Source organism: Schistocerca nitens, chromosome 11 (genome assembly GCF_023898315.1).
Source record: "Schistocerca nitens isolate TAMUIC-IGC-003100 chromosome 11, iqSchNite1.1, whole genome shotgun sequence".
Lineage (NCBI taxonomy): Eukaryota > Metazoa > Arthropoda > Insecta > Orthoptera > Acrididae > Schistocerca > Schistocerca nitens.
In genome coordinates this window covers 166,115,004-166,134,358 of record NC_064624.1, presented here as the reverse complement: position 1 = coordinate 166,134,358, position 19,355 = coordinate 166,115,004, and the positions used below count along the sequence as shown (strand labels likewise).

General features: G+C 42.9%; 1 protein-coding gene across 3 annotated transcripts in view; it reads right to left on the bottom strand.

Annotated features, from left to right (window-relative positions):
• Positions 1-19,355, bottom strand: part of LOC126212605 (poly [ADP-ribose] polymerase tankyrase-1-like) — a 598,324-nt gene that overhangs the window by 115,585 nt on the left and 463,384 nt on the right. Inside the window, exon 1 of one of the 3 annotated variants that reach the window (XM_049940035.1) lies at positions 18,220-18,348. The exons of 1 other annotated variant lie outside the window; for it this stretch is intronic. The gene's annotated coding sequence lies outside the window, so the exon portion shown is untranslated. Of the gene's footprint in view, positions 1-18,219; positions 18,349-19,355 lie in introns of those variants that run through there. One more of the 3 variants, XM_049940033.1, reaches the window with a different exon arrangement.

Here is a 19,355-nt window from a genome sequence, read left to right as displayed (position 1 = left end):
TAACCAGGAAGTGAAAGAAACAGTTAGAAGACCATAACACAACCATTAACACATGTTAAATTTATTTTCATGGCAACACACAAATTGTAAGTTATTTTCACTTAAATTTTGCCAAGATACGGAAGAAGTACAATGGCTTTTATGCAGTGAAATAACGGGTGGATTTAATTTTAGACGTATTCGTACATTGTTTGTGCTCATCAGGACCACACAGGTGTCCCTGCTGAATTGTTTACATTGGCCGAAGACGAACAAAAGGAAGTAATATCACCATAAGGACTCACCATTTCGAAACAAAGGTGTTCAATTTCTTTTCCGTTTCCTCTTCCTATCTGACATCGTTGAAGCTCCAACAACAAATTAAACAACAATTTTGTTCAACAGTTCTACTTTATCCATCCTCTGCAAGACAACTATCTTGCTGACCGTGGACATAAGCACGTCCCTTCTCTTCGATGTCCCTCTATACTCGCAACAGATGGGCCAATAGAGCAAACTACACAACTCGATGTTGACTTGTTAACTGCCACTGCTCTTGGATCTCTGTATGCCAGTGGCTGTATTTAAATTTAATGTTTGTCACCATCGATTGTTCCCTCTGCAGTATCCAATACTATATAGTTATTCAGATGAACGACATATCTGAATTAAGGAGGGTCGGGTAACTGAAGTTCTGCTGTCTCCGCACCTGTAACCACCTGCCTCCCTTGGGACAGGAATCGTTACATTCTTCTTGAAGTCTGAGGATAGGTTGCTTGCCTCATATGTCTTGCACACCGGGGGAGGGGGGGGGGGGATGTTTTATCCTGGCTGGCGTAGCCAAGCATCTTAGTGACTCTGAGGGAATGTCATGTACTCCGCAGATCTTGGGTTTTTTGGTTGCCTTTTGTATCGTGAGGATTTGAAAGCAAAGTGCATAATACGTGGTAGTGATTAAATGACAGAGGCCGTAGCCTTCCGGCGCCAGAGTCACTTTGCCTCCAATCACCGAAGGATCGCTCACATGTGGAGCTGTAGACTGTCGCCCATAAAGCGAGTGAAGCCACCTGTAGCTCACTGATCATTCATCCCAAGACACACAGTGATACAGCTGAGCACCACAAGTCACATTTCTGGACTCGTTTAAGATACTGTAATACGATTTGCGTCCATATTAAACACTGTGAGAAAGGCTTCAGTGAACGACGTATAGTCTGTTTCCATAGTTATATTAATCGCAGGGATATCTGCATCAATTTCGCTTTTTGCAATAGGACTGTTGTAGTTTCTGCTGTTAGTATCGTAGTTCTGAAAGAGACCGAGTCTACAGCATTTCGCTCTTCAAAATCTAGTTAGTACTTTCGGAGTAATTACAGTATTTGTAATTTAGGGTTAACCAGAGGCGTTAAGTAAGTAATGCAGCACATTTGTTTTCCTCCGCCAGTTTCGCTTGAAATAAATTCAGAATATGTTGTGGGGAATCGTGGAATACTCCCGCTTCAGCCGTCAGAGTTTCATGGAGTTGCGACAGGTGGTGGTACGATACGCAGACTTCAAAATGGCGTCTGTAACGGAGGCGCGTTCCCAGCCCAGAGCCGCCACTGACGGAGACCTGGCAGTGAACAAAAGCACGGGGAGTCGGCGCGCGAGGCGTCCGTCGTCTTCACAGCGAAGTTGCGCAAACCCGTCCGCTGTGTCGTGTGGCGGCCGGGCGGCCACGCACAGCTGTGGTTCCTGCAACATTAGAGCGTGCGGACTCTCACTCGAGGTAAACGGAAGGTCAGTGTCAAGCATGTCGCCGCTCAGCTGAACGTCTGTGTCGGTAGCGCTGGCACACTCGTCCACACTCATACACAGTGCCGACTCAGCTTCGCCAAGCCAGCCCTGCAGACGCACGATATGCAGGTGTAGTAGACACCTGCTTGAGAAAATTTACGTACATTCCGTACACACCGCGGCAGCCCTCGTTCCATGGTACACACCCGTGGCGTCATGACATCGACACAGGCGTCGTGTTCAATACGACCTACTTTGCAACGCCACACGTACGAAGCCCTTACAATCGACAGAACTTGTCCTTAAACTCTTATCACTACAACAATTCGCAACGTTTATCAAGTTTAAGCATTTTAAGGTCGTACTTTTTATTTTGCTACAGCTTTAACACATTTTTAAAACGTGTAAATGGTGTTCATGTAATCCATCGTTTGGAATACGCCGGGTGACAAGCCTCGACAATCGAATCGCTCAATCTCTGTTGCGAAACTATTTTCGGTCCAGTCACTTTTTCCTGCTGCGACATCTTACACTTTCCGGCCACGTACTTAAACAGTACCGTAGTAGCCTTGATGACGGCAGAGCAGAAATGTATAATTAGTAGCCGCTCGTATGAAATGTGGTGACCGCACTCACAAGTGTTTGACTAGTCCATAGCAGAAAACTACTAGGAACTGGCGCGAATAGTGCGAACAGAATTGCTATGCTAGAACTACTGTGTACTACTGAAATCTTTAATATCTGTTTAGTATACTGACTTTATGTACCAAAGCGTCTCTGGTATTCACAGCAGTTCTGTGAATGACGCATACTACGACTTTCTTCTTTCGTTCGGACCGGTGCTTCGATGTAGGTATCGAAACTTCCAGCTGCTAGTAAAGTTTTGTCGAGCTTATCCACATATGCGTCTTGAGGCAATATTTAGCCCGTTTTAGTTTAGCTAAGACTGGTGACATATGAAGCTACGTTGTCTTCTGGTCATAAGAAACTGGTAGCACCTGCTTGTTCCGACAGATTATGCGTAACCGCTCGCGCACGTACATCACGACGCCACACAGATTACGTTACTCTTGTAACTACATATTGAGACGAGAAAGAAAAAGAACCGCCTGGTATCACCATATTTAACGACGTCTCATTAATTTTTGCGCTTGTCATTCAGCTCTCGCTGTGTGTACTGCTTCATTTGGGACGCTGTCAAGCCACGTCACCCTTACAAACAAAGCGATGAAGCAATTTGACAAACTCGTTTATGTATTCTGTTTCTATGTTCCAGTGCTTCGGGAATAGACTCAAATGGCGTTGTCTTCTCTCCCTTCATGCAGAGAGAACAGTCTTGCGATTTGACAATAGAAAGGAAAAAATCTTTCACTGTTCTGTAATTCGTCGATATCAGACGAACGAACAATTAAAATGACGCGGAGTTTGTAAGCTGCCGCGAAAACAGCTGTGGGCCGAGAATTCCGTTCAAGCTGGGAACGGAGCTGCTCGCGGCGACATTGTTGCGTCAGACGCTGTCCGTGTCGTTGCCGAGTTGAGCTCGAGTAACAAATCGATATCAGGGCGAAAAACTGCACCGCCTTTTTCTCCGTGACCGCATTACTGCCAGGGAAGGTGTCGATGTCTGCGACGCTTTTCCCACACACGGAGACGTAATACATTCCGGCGACTTTCTCTGTACTCAGTCGGCGCTAAGACAATAGCCGCAGCCAGGCTGGAACTATATTGTTGCGGAATCTGTTTCGTGCGGCGTCTCTGGTCACAGAAAACGTAATTCCATTTTATTACTTATGCCTCGGTATTCCGTTGATAACACTACTGCAAATGATTTTGTCTACGACAGTAGCGTGAATTGTTGTAATTAGTTTAGTCACGTAGAAAATTACTGAACATGTTAGAAATATGTGACGATTCCGAGATTTTACTGTTCCCTATGCCTTAGTTGCGTTACACGTATTGCCGGCCGCGGTGGTCTCGCGGTTCTAGGCGCGCAGTCCGGAACCGTGGGATTGCTACGGTCGCAGGTTCGAATCCTGCCTCGGGCATGGATGTGTGTGATGTCCTTAGGTTAGTTAGGTTTAAGTAGTTCTAAGTTCTAGGGGACTGATAACCACAGCAGTTGAGTCCCATAGTGCTCAGAGCCATTTTCGTTACACGTATTCGAGTCTCGTAGTATTACTTCGCATTTTCAAATGAGTTTACGTGGGTCGTCCAGTAGTGACAACGTACGTGGCGCCGATCCAGTACGGGAAGGTCAAGAGTGTTGTTCGGGAAACGCCACCACGCGCCGGTAACGTTGGAAGCGAAGATAAGAGCGTAGGCAGTCAGAAGGCTGGAACACCCTCGCCTGGTATAAAATATTCTGTACACCCGTATATCGGTGGTAAGATTGTCATCAACCGTATGTTTCGACATCTATGTAAAGGTTTCACAAGGCCATTGAGTCATATTTGAAGAACAATCTTTGTAAGGGGAGAAACTGAGAGATCGGAATCTTACGATGACGGCCTGGAAGGAATAAGACTAGATACAAAAGTATGAGAAGAAATTATCCTGGTAAGGCACCTAGCCAAGAATCGCTCTGAAAGATGCGATGAATGGGGAAATATGGCTTCTGGGTGAAAGTAATTTTTTTGATTTAAATATTATGTACCTCGTAATGGAATGTTTTTGTGTGTTTCAGGAATACGTCCACCGGAACCACGTTCCAGGTACGGACCGCCTGCTCCCCCTCAATCCGTGGCCCGTGCCTCTGGCTCTGCTGCCGCTCTCTCGTGGCGACACATCTGCCGCGCAGTTAGCGTTCCGAAAAATTTAGTCGTCTTTCTTGCTACAAGAAGACGACAGCCACATTTTATGTCTGTCCGACGAGACGTCGTGGCCCAGAGCCAAGATTCGAACTGGACCCTCCCCTTCTCCGTCACATTTACTTCCAGGCTGGGCTGTCCGGCCGCGCTTCGCGACACAGACGGCTCTCCAGGGCTCCACCGAGTCTCTCCAGGCGGCCTGACCAGCCGCTCTGCTTTGCCCCCTCTGACTCTCCACACACTTACACCGTTTCAAAATCAGTCTTCGGAAATCAGTTTCCTGATGAAGTACGATTCAGTTCGAAACAACACTGCAAAAAATAGAATTTGAAGATTCCCGAGCGCCATTAAGCAACACTGGTTTTTTATTAACTAATAACGCCAAAATGCGAAGCTTAGTAATTAAAATTTCGTAGCAAACTGAAAAATTACCTATTTTCAAATGAAGAAACTTCATTTGTGTGGCCGTAATGTCCGTAGTTGCTTCTTAATTCTCGAGTGTATTTTTGCTCTGTCGTTGCAACTACAAATATGCGCGAGTTTTTCAACGGACACGTTTCGCTTTATTGAGGTACAGTTGATAATGTTTTTCCTCGACAAAGCGAAACGCGTCTGGTGAAAAAAGTCACGCATTTTTGTAGTTGCAACGACAGAACAAAAATACCCTCAAGAAGAAACTAAAGTGTACACCAACAGTACTACTCAATGTCCAGCAATCAGGTTGTATTTCATTTAAAATTTGAAAACTCGCGGATTTTAACTTCTTGTGATTACGCGTCTTTTCATCCGATTAGAAATAAAAAATAAAAATTTTCTATTTTCGTTAATTAAAACCCCAAACTGATTATAAAATTATAAGCTACGTAATACAGAATGTTACTGGCGAGAACTGCATTAGATTTTACACTAGTTTAAGATTACAACGGTACGTTCTCACATCCAGGCATTTTGATTTGAAATGCTCACAGTGTTTTGTACTTAAAAGCCGTGCGAACCCTTGGACGCCGATATTTTCGGGTGTAATTCGAAGTGTGTCGTACTACTGTAGCAAACAGATCTCTGAAAACCGCACTTGGATTTTTATTTTTTTTAATTTTTGAACAAAGTCAGCCACACGATTACCCTCGCAGTGTGTCCCACTATTTCGCGTGAATCGGTGCGAGGTTCACCTTTCAGTTGGCGCACTTCATCACGAAGGATAATTTAACGTTCTCTTCAACCCGCAGGGCGTTTCAGAAGAAAAATAGTCTGTGTGAGCTACACGACAGCTGCCAGATTTAACACTATCGAAATTTCAGCATACCTGTTACCAGTGGACGTGGAAAATATAGTTACGAAACTTTATTCGTACTTCACCCTTCTTTTCCTGATGATGCTTTGTATAAAAACGGCAATTCAGAAAAATTTTATTAACTCTAGAAAGATCATCGCCGGTAAAACGAACCCATTTGCTTCTGAAAGAACTCCCAGTAACTATTCAAACTACTTTAAGAATGTCCTAATACTTGTGAAAAAGAGGATTCCACTGTGATCCGACGCCAAACTTCAATGTCTCGGCTTCAAAGAATGTCGTTTCACCATCGTCAGATGTGTGAGTTCCACTCATCTACCACTAACAGACTGCCTCAGTTTGCACGTGTAGCTGTAAATACGTCATCATCATCCGGTGGACGCAATGAATACAAATGTCAAGGTTGATTGACAACATAGGAAATCAAAGTACGGGCATTACAGAGACACTTCGGTGAGAAAAAAATGGTAGGAGATTTGTAAGTGGAAAGTACAGTTACGGAAACGCTCGATGTTCCAGATACAGAACCTGCACAGAAGCCTTAAGTGAATGATAAATACATACAGGCAGACCACTTAAACTCTAATCATTAAAAATTTTAGGAATCCAAAGTACTTGTGAGTTGAAACGAGGAACTAAATTAGATAATTCTGACAGAGAAAATGGGATGAGCTTGGAATCGAGTAAAGTACAGGTACGAACAACTGTGGATGAATAGCCGGCTCAAGGAAGTGCAGAAGAAATCCACAGCAGAATTCCTGCGTCTGTGGTGAAACGAAAATTAAGATGCACTGCGATGAAAAAAACAGAAGAAAATGAGAACGAGAATGGCCCGAAACTACGAAAGACGCCATGATAATACGATGCTAAACAGCATCTTGTACATCCGCTTCTGCATCTATATACTCTGCAAACGACCGTGGCAGAGAGTACGTCCCACTGCACCAGTTATTAATGTTTCTTCCTGTTCCATTCACGAATGGAGATAATGACTGAATGCCTTTGTACGTGTAGTAATTATTCTAATCTTATCTTCACGATCTCTATGTGAGCGATACGTAGGGGATTGTTGTACATTCCTAACATCACCACCTAAAGCAGCTTCTTGAAACTTTAACAGACTTTCCGGGATAGTTTGGGTCTGTCTTTACAAGCCTGGAAGTTCAGTTCATTGCGTAACTCTGTTACACTCCCACGGGTGAGAGAAACCTGTGACCATTCGTGCTGCCCTTCTGTGTATACGTTGTGTCCCTTGTTAGTCGTATTTGGTACGGGTCCCACACACTTGAGCAAAATCTGGAACCGGTGGTACGAGTGGTTTGTAAGCAAAGTCCACCGTACGCTGACTGCTCTTCCCCAGTATTCTACCAGTAAACTGAAGTCTGTCACCTGCTTTACCTACAAATAAGCGTATGTCGTCATTCCATCTCATACCAGGTACTTTTTATGTGTCGGCCGATTCCAGCAGTGACTGATATTATAGTCATAGAATACTACTTTTTTCGATTTCTGGAGGCACATTTTTACATTTATGAACATTTAAATCAAGTTGCCGTCTTTCCACCGCTACGAAATCTTATCAAGATCTGACTGAATATTTATGCAGCTTCTTTCAGACAATACATCATAGATAACTGGATCATCTGAAAAAAGTCTGAGGTTACTATTAATATTTCGTCTTCCGCAGAGAGAGCGATGTGGTCTGACCTTGCAGCTGTGTTAAGGGCAACCTACAGTTCACAGGAGTTTCTGCAAACGTGACGTCATTTTGACGACAGAAGTTCTGCATTCGTGTGGATCGGGCTGTGGATAAGGGAGAGATTAAAGTGTTGGGAGTGGCTTACAAGGCGCTTGTTCAACCGATTCTTGGTGGTGTTCACCAACCTGGGATCCTTAACAGATGGTACTGATAAGAGGTAGAGATGATCCAAGAAAGAGCTTCACGTTTCGTCATAGGATCGTTTAGTCGGCGCGAGAGCGTTCAGAGGTGCTCAACTAATCAAACAGTAGGTATTTCACAAGAGAAGCGTTATGCTTCGTTGAATGATTTAAATATTTAAATTGAGAGAGAGCTCTTTCCGGGAAGAGTCGATCGAGATATTACTTCCTCCTACGTACAGCCACATCTCGTGAAATGACCACGGCGAGAAAATTCGAGACATCAGAGCTGATACAGACACATACCGACAATCAATCTTCCCACGCGCCATTCGTGAGTGGAACAAGGAATGGGGGGGGGGGGGGGGTGTATTAGTGGTATCAGAAGTACTCTCGGCCACACACCGTTAGGTGGCTTGTCGGATATTACTGTAGCTGTCTGTAGAAACCCGCCTGCTTTGACAACTTTCCACGATGCTTAGTCAGGAGATTTGAGTAGACTGCTCCTGTGACGGTGTTCCCTTTTACAAGCATAATTTGTTAACACACCGCCTTGGCAGACCCTCCCTCAATTCTCCCAACCATAAAAAAAAAACTACCAGCACCTTGCCCAATGCTGGCTCTTCACCTTTTCGGCGCTAATGAAGTCACTCTTTTCCACTGTTTACTCGCTATTCCCCTTTGTCTTGGGATGTTTAGGCGGCTAAAGAAGTTTTTACGACCATAAGAAACTACAGTCGTTCAGTCATAGCTGCAGGCTCTTTGATTGCCCTGGGAGATGTATGCTTGAAACCACAACATATGAAACATTAGTTCACTTTATTACAAGAATGATAAGAAGATTTACTTAACTTTATACAGTCCTTTGCCACACGGATGATCCGAATATTTATGACTGTCTTCGAACAATAAAGCATCACTTGATGCACACAATTACAAACTGATCCCTTAAAGTATGAGTACAACATTTACAAAACAGTTCCACCTGAGACTTGAACAGCACTCGTGTCGTAACTAGATGAGGACTGCTTCACCGCAGGTCACTAACTGAGCAGAGCGAGTCCTTGTTTGGCTCAATGCCGACCTCTGTGTGGTGGCGCTGCAGTGCTTGGAGACAGGGCGTGTTCTTAGGAGCCTTTCTCATTTGTCATTACAGATTGCAGCAAGACATCGCTCACGCCTGTGGTATCAACACGCTTTGCCGATTTTGGTGTGGATCGCGATCTTCGGAAGATAAAGAAGAAGTCACCTGTATTGGCCTGACATAGCCACAATATTTCCGCCGATGGCTCTGAAAGCTGATGTGTGGAGTTGGTCCGTTGTCAGAAAAGGCGGGCAGCCATTCTAACTGGCAAATCATCAGCTCGTTTACATTGTGTCCAATGAGTAATGCCGTTTCGAAACACTAACACCAGCTAGCACATCTCGCAAATACGTCACTATCGATAACATTTGTTGTAGTAAAATGGACGTTTATCTGGGAAAGACGTGGCCTAGAAAAACTAGCCGGTAAATTGTCTTTTGTACACTTTACATATGGCTACATTTTATGTATGGCTGAGACTACGCTACCTTTTTATTCTGTTGCAAATGTGTCAGTCAGCTGTATGCTTTTTATTTTGAACGGTAATTTGCTCTGCCAGATCAACGTGTGAATATTTATTCGCATTTGCGAGTTTCACACTTAATATGTAGATTTGAAAATTATTGACAATGCAACCCAGACCTGATACGCACACCTCCAGAGAGAGGGAACTACTGTATGTACAAAATATCTAATATTTAACAACTAACCGCAATTAATAAAAAAAGTCCCAGAACCTTTACAAAAGTGAAGGTGAGACAGTAGGACGCGAGTCACCTCCGTAGCTACCCTCTGCTCTGTAACTCAACGCTTACAACCGCTGGATCAGCCCCCGCACCGTAAACTGAATGTAATGAAGGCTTTAGCAGCCGATACGTCCTTATATGACGTCTGATTATAACACATCCGAAAGAAAGTGACGTGTTTTAAAAAATCTTCGATGTACAGTTGCCTTGAAACGGTGCTGTTTCATAATACGGAATTTAGGACCTCATATCCAGTAGTAGCCATGACAAATGACTACTTTTTTCATGCATAAATAATTATAACGGTCACGTGCAAATGTCGTCAACTCACGGAGTAACAGTGTGGTAAGTTTCTTTTTTTAACCAGTCTTCACGGCCCACATAAAGTCTGGTCTTCCGCCATTTCCTTTGTTTGTCTTCACAGGAAGACAGCCGACCAAGCGAGCAGAACCGTTGTTCCAGCTCCAAGTACTGGAAACGCTGTCCAATGCTCCGTACTGCATGCCTGCACTGCACACTTGCGAAGGGCGTTTCAGTTTTCCAATACCTATGTACCTTAAAATGTATCACTAAGAGTTTCGTGGCGGCAATTTAGTAAGTAAGGACTACGAAATGCACCACTTACGCTTCGCGGAAACTGAATGTAACCTGGCGTCTACTGCGACTGCTGTTTCCAACCAACCACAACACGACACAACTGAAGTCATGGGAGAATTCACTGACTTCCCGCTAATTGTAAATGACGGGAAAATTCTCCGTACAACTTCGTATGCATTACGTAGCTAAAAATGAAATTTCCATCCAGATGACAAATTTATTTCTGTTTGTTCATTTTTATACTGGTGAGTGAACCATCATTTGAATTCTGGGTTCCATATAACACTTTACAGGTTTGCATCAGAAGATCACATGATCAGAAGAAACACCTAAAGAGTGAATAGTAAAGATATTGTTTCCGACGCATACTGAATGCACATTTAACAGCACATGACGATTCTTGCTGCACGAATTTCGTTAAAGGAAATACGGACCAGTACTCTACGAGATGTGTCCACACTAGGAATAAGAAAATACCGCACCTGTTGGTACCGCTGCCGATCTTCTTTGACCGACGACGAAAATGCCGGATAAACCACTAACCAAAACGCAGTATGCGTAAAATACGTGTAGTAAGAAGGACTATTTAGTTTGTTTCCATCACACCACATTCATACACTTCACCAAATCACAAACTGCCCTTTCAGTCTCAGCTGCAGAAACGTGTCAGCACACCCTGCCTTCCAAGCAACAACGTGGGAGGGAAACAAAGGTCAGTGTTGTGTTCTGCCTCTGCACTGGGAGTAGAGACAGTCCCGTGAAATTACGACACAGGTCAAAGCCAGTGTGTGGCATCGCTAGGACACTCGGTGGGGAGTCTTGTACCGTACGTGGTTGTGCCCTAGCAGTTTAAGATTTTAATTTGGAAGGCATGATATATACGGCAAAGTGCGTTGAATGTATTGCAAATGTGGACATCGGCCTATAGTCCGTTCATCACAATAAACTTCATGTAAACATTACACTATGTACTCTTCCGCGTTTGCTGGAACCTCTTTGGATTTAGTTTCAGGTGGAGCAGATGCCAAGCGGTCACAAGTGCAATCAAGTACGATGATGAGGGTTCCTTTTATGCTGAGCCCATCTACTTGTGCTGTAATACGGGAGAACAGCTTTACCGGCGCGTTTAGCTTTGACAGCGCTGGCCGGGCAAGTGGTCCAGCTAACGTGCACTGGTGTGAGCAGTGGCAGTTCAGACGTAGAAAGAGACGAGCAGAGGACTACACAGCTGTGGATGTGAATTTTTAAACAGAAGGAAATAATACGTGGTAAAACTCAGGCGATTTTCTCCTTACGTGACCGGACGGAAAATATAACATGCCATCGATATTAGCGAACATAGTATTTTAATTAAAAGCAGGAGTGATGAAAATTCGTGACTAACGAGATTAATTTTTCCACATGAGCTGCGTGTGGCGTAAAAGCGCACTGTGGTAAAATACTTAAGCCACCGAAGGCATTAGAGTCAGTCATCTGGTAATCTCTGAACTCCTTCCGCATCTGACACCGCTGAACACACTTCAGTACAGCTAGGTTGGTAACGAGTCTATCAGAGACAGAACCCCAAGCCACAAAAAAGTCCACATTTCCTCCTCCTCTTTCGTGAAGTGCTGTTCTGCAGTTTGCCATCGTGAGGCAGCGACGTGTCACAAAGCTTCGCGCATTAGTTGCAGTACGTTTGACAGCGTAATGTCTTATTTCTCGCGACAAATACCTTAACTTGGCTCCATATCAATTCTGCCGGGTTGAGACTGCAGTGTTACGACCACAACTCTAAAAATAATCCATTTGTACAGCGTGCTCGACGGCGTCAAAATTGTCTTCCATGTTCCTGCGCCATTTATCACTCTGGCTCATGTCAGACCACATCTGTCCTACAAAACAATGGGCATATTCAAACAGTACTTTCTAATCTTTCTCCAAAAAATTTAATCACGTAATGTTTTATCTTCAACCATCTTCTGCAATCTTTTATAATATATTTGTAATTAAGAATGTATACTTGCAATGAAAACCAGAAATTTTCGTGTGATATGTAATTGTAAACTACAAGATGTGCATTTTTCTTAAAATTGGTGATGCACAAGTTAATTGCCATATATGGCCCAAAACCACTAAAAATAAACGCAAAATATATCTATTTAAAACAGCAGATAAAAATTAGCTTGATGCCTTCCTAAGAGAGTGTCTCCATTCCTCACAAGCTAATTATGTAAGTGTAGACCAGATACGGCTCAAATTCAAAGATACAGTATCGACAGCTATAGATTCATACCATCTAAGTTAATAAGAGACGGGACTGATCATGGTACACGAAACACATCAGGACACTGTTGCAGAAGCAACCAAAAAAGCATGCCAAATTCAGAAGAACGCAAAATCCCCAAGACTGGCTGTTTCACGGAAGCTCGAAATTTAGTGCGGACGTCTATGCGAGATGCTTTTAATAGTTTCCACAATGAAATATTGTCTCAAAATATGGTAGAAAACCCAAAGAGATTCTGGTCGTATGTAAAGTACGCCAGTGGCAAAAAACAGTCAACGGTCAGCGATGGAGAAGTTACCGATGATGGTGCCTCTGAAAAACCACAGCAGCTGTTAGCATGAGTGACATAAAAGTAGGTATCTTAGGTGTTGCGATACAACTCAAATCACTTAAGAAAGGCAATTCTTCCGGTCCAGATGGTACATCAATCAGGTTCCTTTCAGAGTATGCAGATACAATACCGCCTTTCTTGGCACTCACATACAACAACTGCTCACATAACGAAAGGTCTGTTCCTAAAGACCGGAAAGTAGCACAGGTCACACCAATACTCAAGAAAGGAAATAGGAGTAATCCATTTAATTACAGACCCAAATCACTGACCTCAATTTGCATGAGGACTCTAGAGCACATACTGTACTTTAACATTATGAATCACTTTGAAGAAAATGACTTATTGATACATAACCAACACTGATTCAGGAAATATAGTTCTTGTGCAACACAGCTACCTCTTTATTCCGATGAAGTAATGAGTGCTGTCGACAAGGGATGTCAGATCGATTCCATATTCCTAGATTTCCAGAAGGCTTGATACCGTTCCTCACAAGCTAGTATTAATCAAATTGTGTGCATATGGAGTATCGTCTCAGTTGTGTGATTGGATTCGTGATTTCCTCTCCGAGAGAGGTCACAGTTCGTGGCGATAGACGGTAAATCATCGACTAGAACAGAAGTGATATCAGGCGTTCCACGAGGTAGTGTCATAGGCCCTCTGCTGTTCCTGATTTACCTACATGATCTAGGAGATGTCTGAGCAGCCCCCTTAGATTGTCTGCAGATGACGCTGTAATTTACAGCCTAGTAAAGTCATCAGACGATCAATTCGAACTACAAAATGACCTAGAGAGAATTTCTGTGTTGTGCGAAAAGTGGCAATTGGCACTAAGCAAAGAAAAGTGCGAGGTCATCCACATGGGTACTAAAAGAAATCCGAGTAATTTTGGGTATACGATAAATCGCACAAATCTTAGGGCTGTCAATTCGACTAAATACATAGGAATTACAATTACGAGCATCTTAAATTGGGAAGACCACATAGATAATATTGTGGGGAAGGCGAAACAGACTGCGCTTTGTTGGCAGGACACTAAAGAGACAGCCTACATCACACTTGTCCATCCTCTGCTGGAATATTGCTGCGCGGTATGGGATCCTTACCAGGTAGGATTGACGGAGGACATCGAAGAAGTTCAAGGAAGGGCAGCTCATTTCGTGTTATCGCGAAATAGGGGTGAGAGTGTAACTGATATGATACGCGAGTTGGGCTGAGAGTCACTGAATCAAAGACAGTCTTGATTGAGGAGAGATCTATTTACGAAATTTCAATCTCCAACTTTCTCTCCCGAATGTGTAAATATTTTGTGGACACCCAACTACGTAGGAAGAAATGATCATGATAATAAGAGAAATCAGAGCTCGAACGGAAAGATTTAGGTATTCCTTTTTCCCACGCGCCATTCGAGAGCGGAATGGTAGAGTAGTAGTATGAAAATGGTTCGATGAACCCTCTGCCACGCACTAAAGTGTGAATTGCAGAGAAACCATGTAGATGTATATGTAGATGTGATGAGTTTCATATTTATATGCTTTAGGTATTCAAACCAAACAAAGAAAATTACGCACCACGTGGAGCGTAGAACCACCGCCCGCCGGCACACACGATGGTCAGTCTACGACCCTGTCTATCACGCCACGCATACAGTTAACACCTCCCTTATTTCTGATATATAGCCCTACTCGAAAAAGTCAAAAGCTGATTTTTGCCTGTAATCTTGTGAACATTAACTACTTGTTTCTCGCCATTAACGGTGTTCCACGCGCGTGTTTCACTACGAAGCAGGAAGCAGTGTCTTCCACTTTCGCGGTACGTATGAACAGCGAGACAATCAGAGCACAAGTACTGGTTACAGAGACACAGACTGTACACAATTTTTAAGATAAAAGTTACGTAGGTAAAGTACGACTAAGATAGACGTTGATGGCTGTTAATACGTCAGAATGTCTGAAAGGTTCTTCCACACTGACATAGCAATAAGCTACCGAACATTTAAGTTGGACCTACTTCCAAGAGCGGAGCACCACCAGTGGTAAGAGAGCTACGGCTGCTGACCAGTCACCGCGCTTGCGTTTGTTTACATCTGGTTTGATCTTATGATGAAGTACATGCTACATACGAACCCCGTAGCCCCACCCTTTATTTCGCATTCACGTTTATTCTCTTATCCGTCTCTCAACCGTATCTTCTTATTCCACACCAACTTAGACCTCTTGCTGTGCTACGGAGTACTGAAAGCTTGTTCCCAACAAATAAGTAGGATTCTCAGCCACATATGAATTTTTCCAGATAAACTGAAATACGCTGTTGTTCAACAACGGCATAAAAAAGGGGATAGGTCTGATGCTAACAACTACCACCCAGTCTTAGTTCTGGCATCTTTATCCAAAATTCTTGAAAAAGTCATGTATTCAGGAGCAGAATCTCTCATCTGTAAAAATGGCGTGCTAATTAAGTGTCAATTTGGTTTTCGGAAAGACTTTTCAACAGAAAATGCTATATATGTGCTTTCACTGATCAAATATTAAATGCACTGAATAACCGAACTTCATCCATTGGAATATTTTGTGACCTCTCAAAGGCTTTTGATGGTGTGAATCATGAATTTCTTCTAGACAAGCTTAAGTATTGTGGCATGAGTGGGACACTGCACAAATGATTTAATTCATATTTAACTGGAAGAAAGCAGAAGGCTGAAATTAACAGTACTAATAGTCTGCGAAAACCAGCAGAGTCCTTTAACTGGGGAGCTATCAAGAACGGTGTCCCACAGAGTTCAGTCTGTTTCCTTATTGGTATTAATATACATTAATGACTCGCCACTCTATATTCATGAAGATGCAAAGCTATTTCTTTTTGCTAATGATACAAGTACAGTAATCACACCCAAAGAAATTGTTAATAATGTCTTTCACAAAATTACTAAGTGGTTCTCTACAAGTGGACACTTATTAAATTTTGAGGAAAAACAGTGAATATAATTATGTGCAGTAAATGGCATAACAACACTGATAAATATACGCTATGAACGCAAAGGGTATTCAAAATTTCTGAATGTGTACACTGATGAGAAATTGAATTTGAAAAAACATCGATGATCCGCTGAAATAGTTAGGTTGAGCTACTTACGCTACTGCGGTTATTGCAAAATATTTGTGATGAACATCATTAAATTAGCCTACTATGCCTATTTTCATTCACTGAATACACATGGTATCGTATTTGGGGGCAATTCGTCACTAAGAGGAAAAGCATTCATAGCATCAGGCTAACAGCTGGAGCCCACCGAAGAACACCTTGTGGACGTTTATTTAATGAACTTGAGATATTCACAGTACCTTCGACGTACATATATTCATTTATGAAATTTGTCATTAATGATCCACCCCAATTCAAAAGTAACAGCGAAGTGCATAGCTACTACAACACTAGAAGAAACGATGATCTTCACTACTCTGGATTAAATCTCACTTTGTCACAAAAAGGTGTGAATTATGTTGCCACAAAAATATTTGGTCATTTGCGAAATAGCATTAAAAATCCGGCAGATATCTAACCAACATTTAAAAGAAAAGAAAATTATGGGAACACGGAAGCGTCCGATCCCGCCCGTCTGCTTTGACCCATGACGTCACAAATATGGCGGAAACGACCATAAACCACGATTCCAATATGGCGCATATAAAGTCGCTATGTACACATTGTGAGGACGAAAATACATCGAAAAACACACAAACACTTTCCACAAGAAGCCTAATGACACTAACGGGACAAGCGTGGGAAATGGAGTGTTTTTGGGTGGGGGGGGGCAAACTAAATATAAACTAATTTAGACGCCCACCCCCATACAAAAACCACACAAAAAGACGAAAAAACCGACATCACAAAACTCCCCAAATACCACTAAACAATATCATCTGGAATCGGACACTTCCCTTGACCTTACTGAACACATGAATCTTTAGACATGAAGTATTAACTATAAAAATATTTACTATTTTGTTTAAAGAAAACTTATGTTCAAGTGACACATACCACATCGTTATGAAATGTATTAATGCTCTATGCAACAAGGATCAATGTATGTATGTATCTATGGATGCAGGCCAATTTGTCAACACAACCCATATTTCAGGGAGGTGAGGAGGTGGCTATCTTATCAGCCCTTCTTTGTGGAAGTTTGTCTACAACCACCTGCATTGCTATTTTTCATTTACTTACACAAAAGACGATGAAATTACTCCCAACGTATTACTGACAAGAGATCCGCTTGCTGTGATATAAACTGTGTATTCCTTTCTCTACGCAACAGCAACACACTTTATATTGTAGGGAACTACAGATGTAACAATGCGTTCTTCTTAAAGCCACAACAATTTAATAATTCTTTATTTGTCCTAATAAAGTATTAATCAGGAGCACCCGTTTGGTTTGACAAGAACATGTATGTGAATCTTCAGTGTCTCCCAGCTTATTTTTTGATGGAACAGTCCACAGGTGAACTGCCTGTTCGTAGTGTCCAACGTGCACGCTATGAACCGAAAGTACAGCTATGGACTGTTCCATCAAGAATATATATAATAGTTGAGTTCTGCAGCGAGATTTATAACATACTCTGTGTTTTGATATCGTTCTGAGCAATGACAAACACGTATCAGAAAAGATTCTGAGGATGGCTGGTTTTACTGCCAAAGTGTTTCAGTACTGGTCCTTTACGTGGGGCACTGCTTCACTCGTCCAGATACCCCCTTAGCAGAAAACCGACTACTTTTCTGGTAAGTGTACGGCACAGTCACTGCCTGGAGATGCACGATTATTAACATAAGTGAAGACTAATAGATTAGTTGTACTAAATTCGGCAGCTTTCGTGGAGCTGACTGCTTCGGGAAATACCGGATTCAATGCTCCACTATCGAACTGTCAAAATGCGTCTCGCTTGGTTTGATTTCAAACCATTAGGAATAGGATCAGACTGTCCCAAGGTCTACGCAAAGTAATTGTTTAATTCCTCTATAGTCGAAGTTGCCATAGCATCTTATCCACTTGCAGAAGCAGTGTTCCGTCATTCTGTTCTGTTATTCCTAACACGCAGAATAATCCTTTTATGGATCACATGTGTACAAATACGAACCTATATTTCGGGAAAAAAAATTCAACAAAATGGCGCGAATACGAGTAGAAATCTCGTCCGAGCCTATGCTTTTCACTCATGCCTAAAGTCCGTAGAACAGCACAATTAATAGGAATGTCGGTACGACTTTAAAATAAGATTTGTAATACGAAATTCGTTAGTATTTTGAGAGCGTAATAACCGAACGCGGTTTGCTTTATAAGCGATAGTCTCCATAGTGAACCTAAATGAGACCTTACAGCTACCGTGACTTTGCAAAAACAAACCAAAAGAAAACAAAGAAAATAATTCAACACTACAGGAACGCATGAAAACAGTCGTCCTTACCGTATTAAGGGTGTCGATGTAGCAGAAGAAATTCTCGGCGCAGAAACAGCAGCACGAAATCGCAACGCAGAACGTCAAACTGGACACGACTCACTACAAATGCGACAGACGCCTGAAGCGGCAGGGCTGTGGCACGCAGTCAGTGCTGCCAACGGCTGCGAGGCCGGCAGGTACCAACTGCAGTCTGCTACGGGGCCTCACAGGGGGCAACGCTTCCAAGGGCCGCGCGCAGAACATGCGAATGTAATACGAAGACTGTCGTGCTAATTTTGTTATTGCGGACAAGCTGAAAAAAATAAAGTAACATATTTCTGAATGTACTTTTAACGTAATGTAATCCAATTCTACGCTCACTGTGACACTGCTGTGGCCACTTGAGTACCTCTCACAAGGGAACCTCCCCACCGCACCCCCCTCAGATTTAGTTATAAGTTGGCACAGTGGATAGGCCTTGAAAAACTGAACACAAATCAATCGAGAAAACAGGCAGAAGTTGTATGGGACTATGAAAAAAAAGCAAAATATACAAACTGAGTAGTCCATGCGCAAGATAGGAAACATCAAGGAGAGTGGGAGCTCAGGAGCGCCGTGGTCCCGTGGTTAGCGTGACCAGCTGCGGTATGAGAGGTCCTTGGTTCAAGTCTTCCCTCGAGTGAAAACTTTAATTTTTTTTATTTTTAGACAACTATTATCTGTACGTCAAGGAGAGTGGGAGCTCAGGAGCGTCGTGGTATCGTGGTTAGCGTGACCAGCTGCGGAGTGAGAGGTCCTTGGTTCAAGTCTTCCCTCGAGTGAAAAGTTTAATTTTTTTATTTTTAGACAATTATTATCTGTCCGTCCGATGCGAGGTAACTGCGCCGTAGTATGGGGACGCTACACCTAAACAAACATCGAAATACACGACGCCAGTCGACTTCAGCGCACGGAGGAGAGACTATTCCTGCTAACGAGGCTCCCTGGCTGGCAGTTCACTGTTCGCTACTTTGGACGAGAGTGCATTAAATACGTGAGACGTATTCCGTGGGCAACATGAATCCAGCGAATATAGCTCGCGATTTCAATAACAATGGCACGGTTTTGCGGTGCGGTCGCAAAACACAGACACTAAACTTATTACAATGAACAGAGACTTCAAT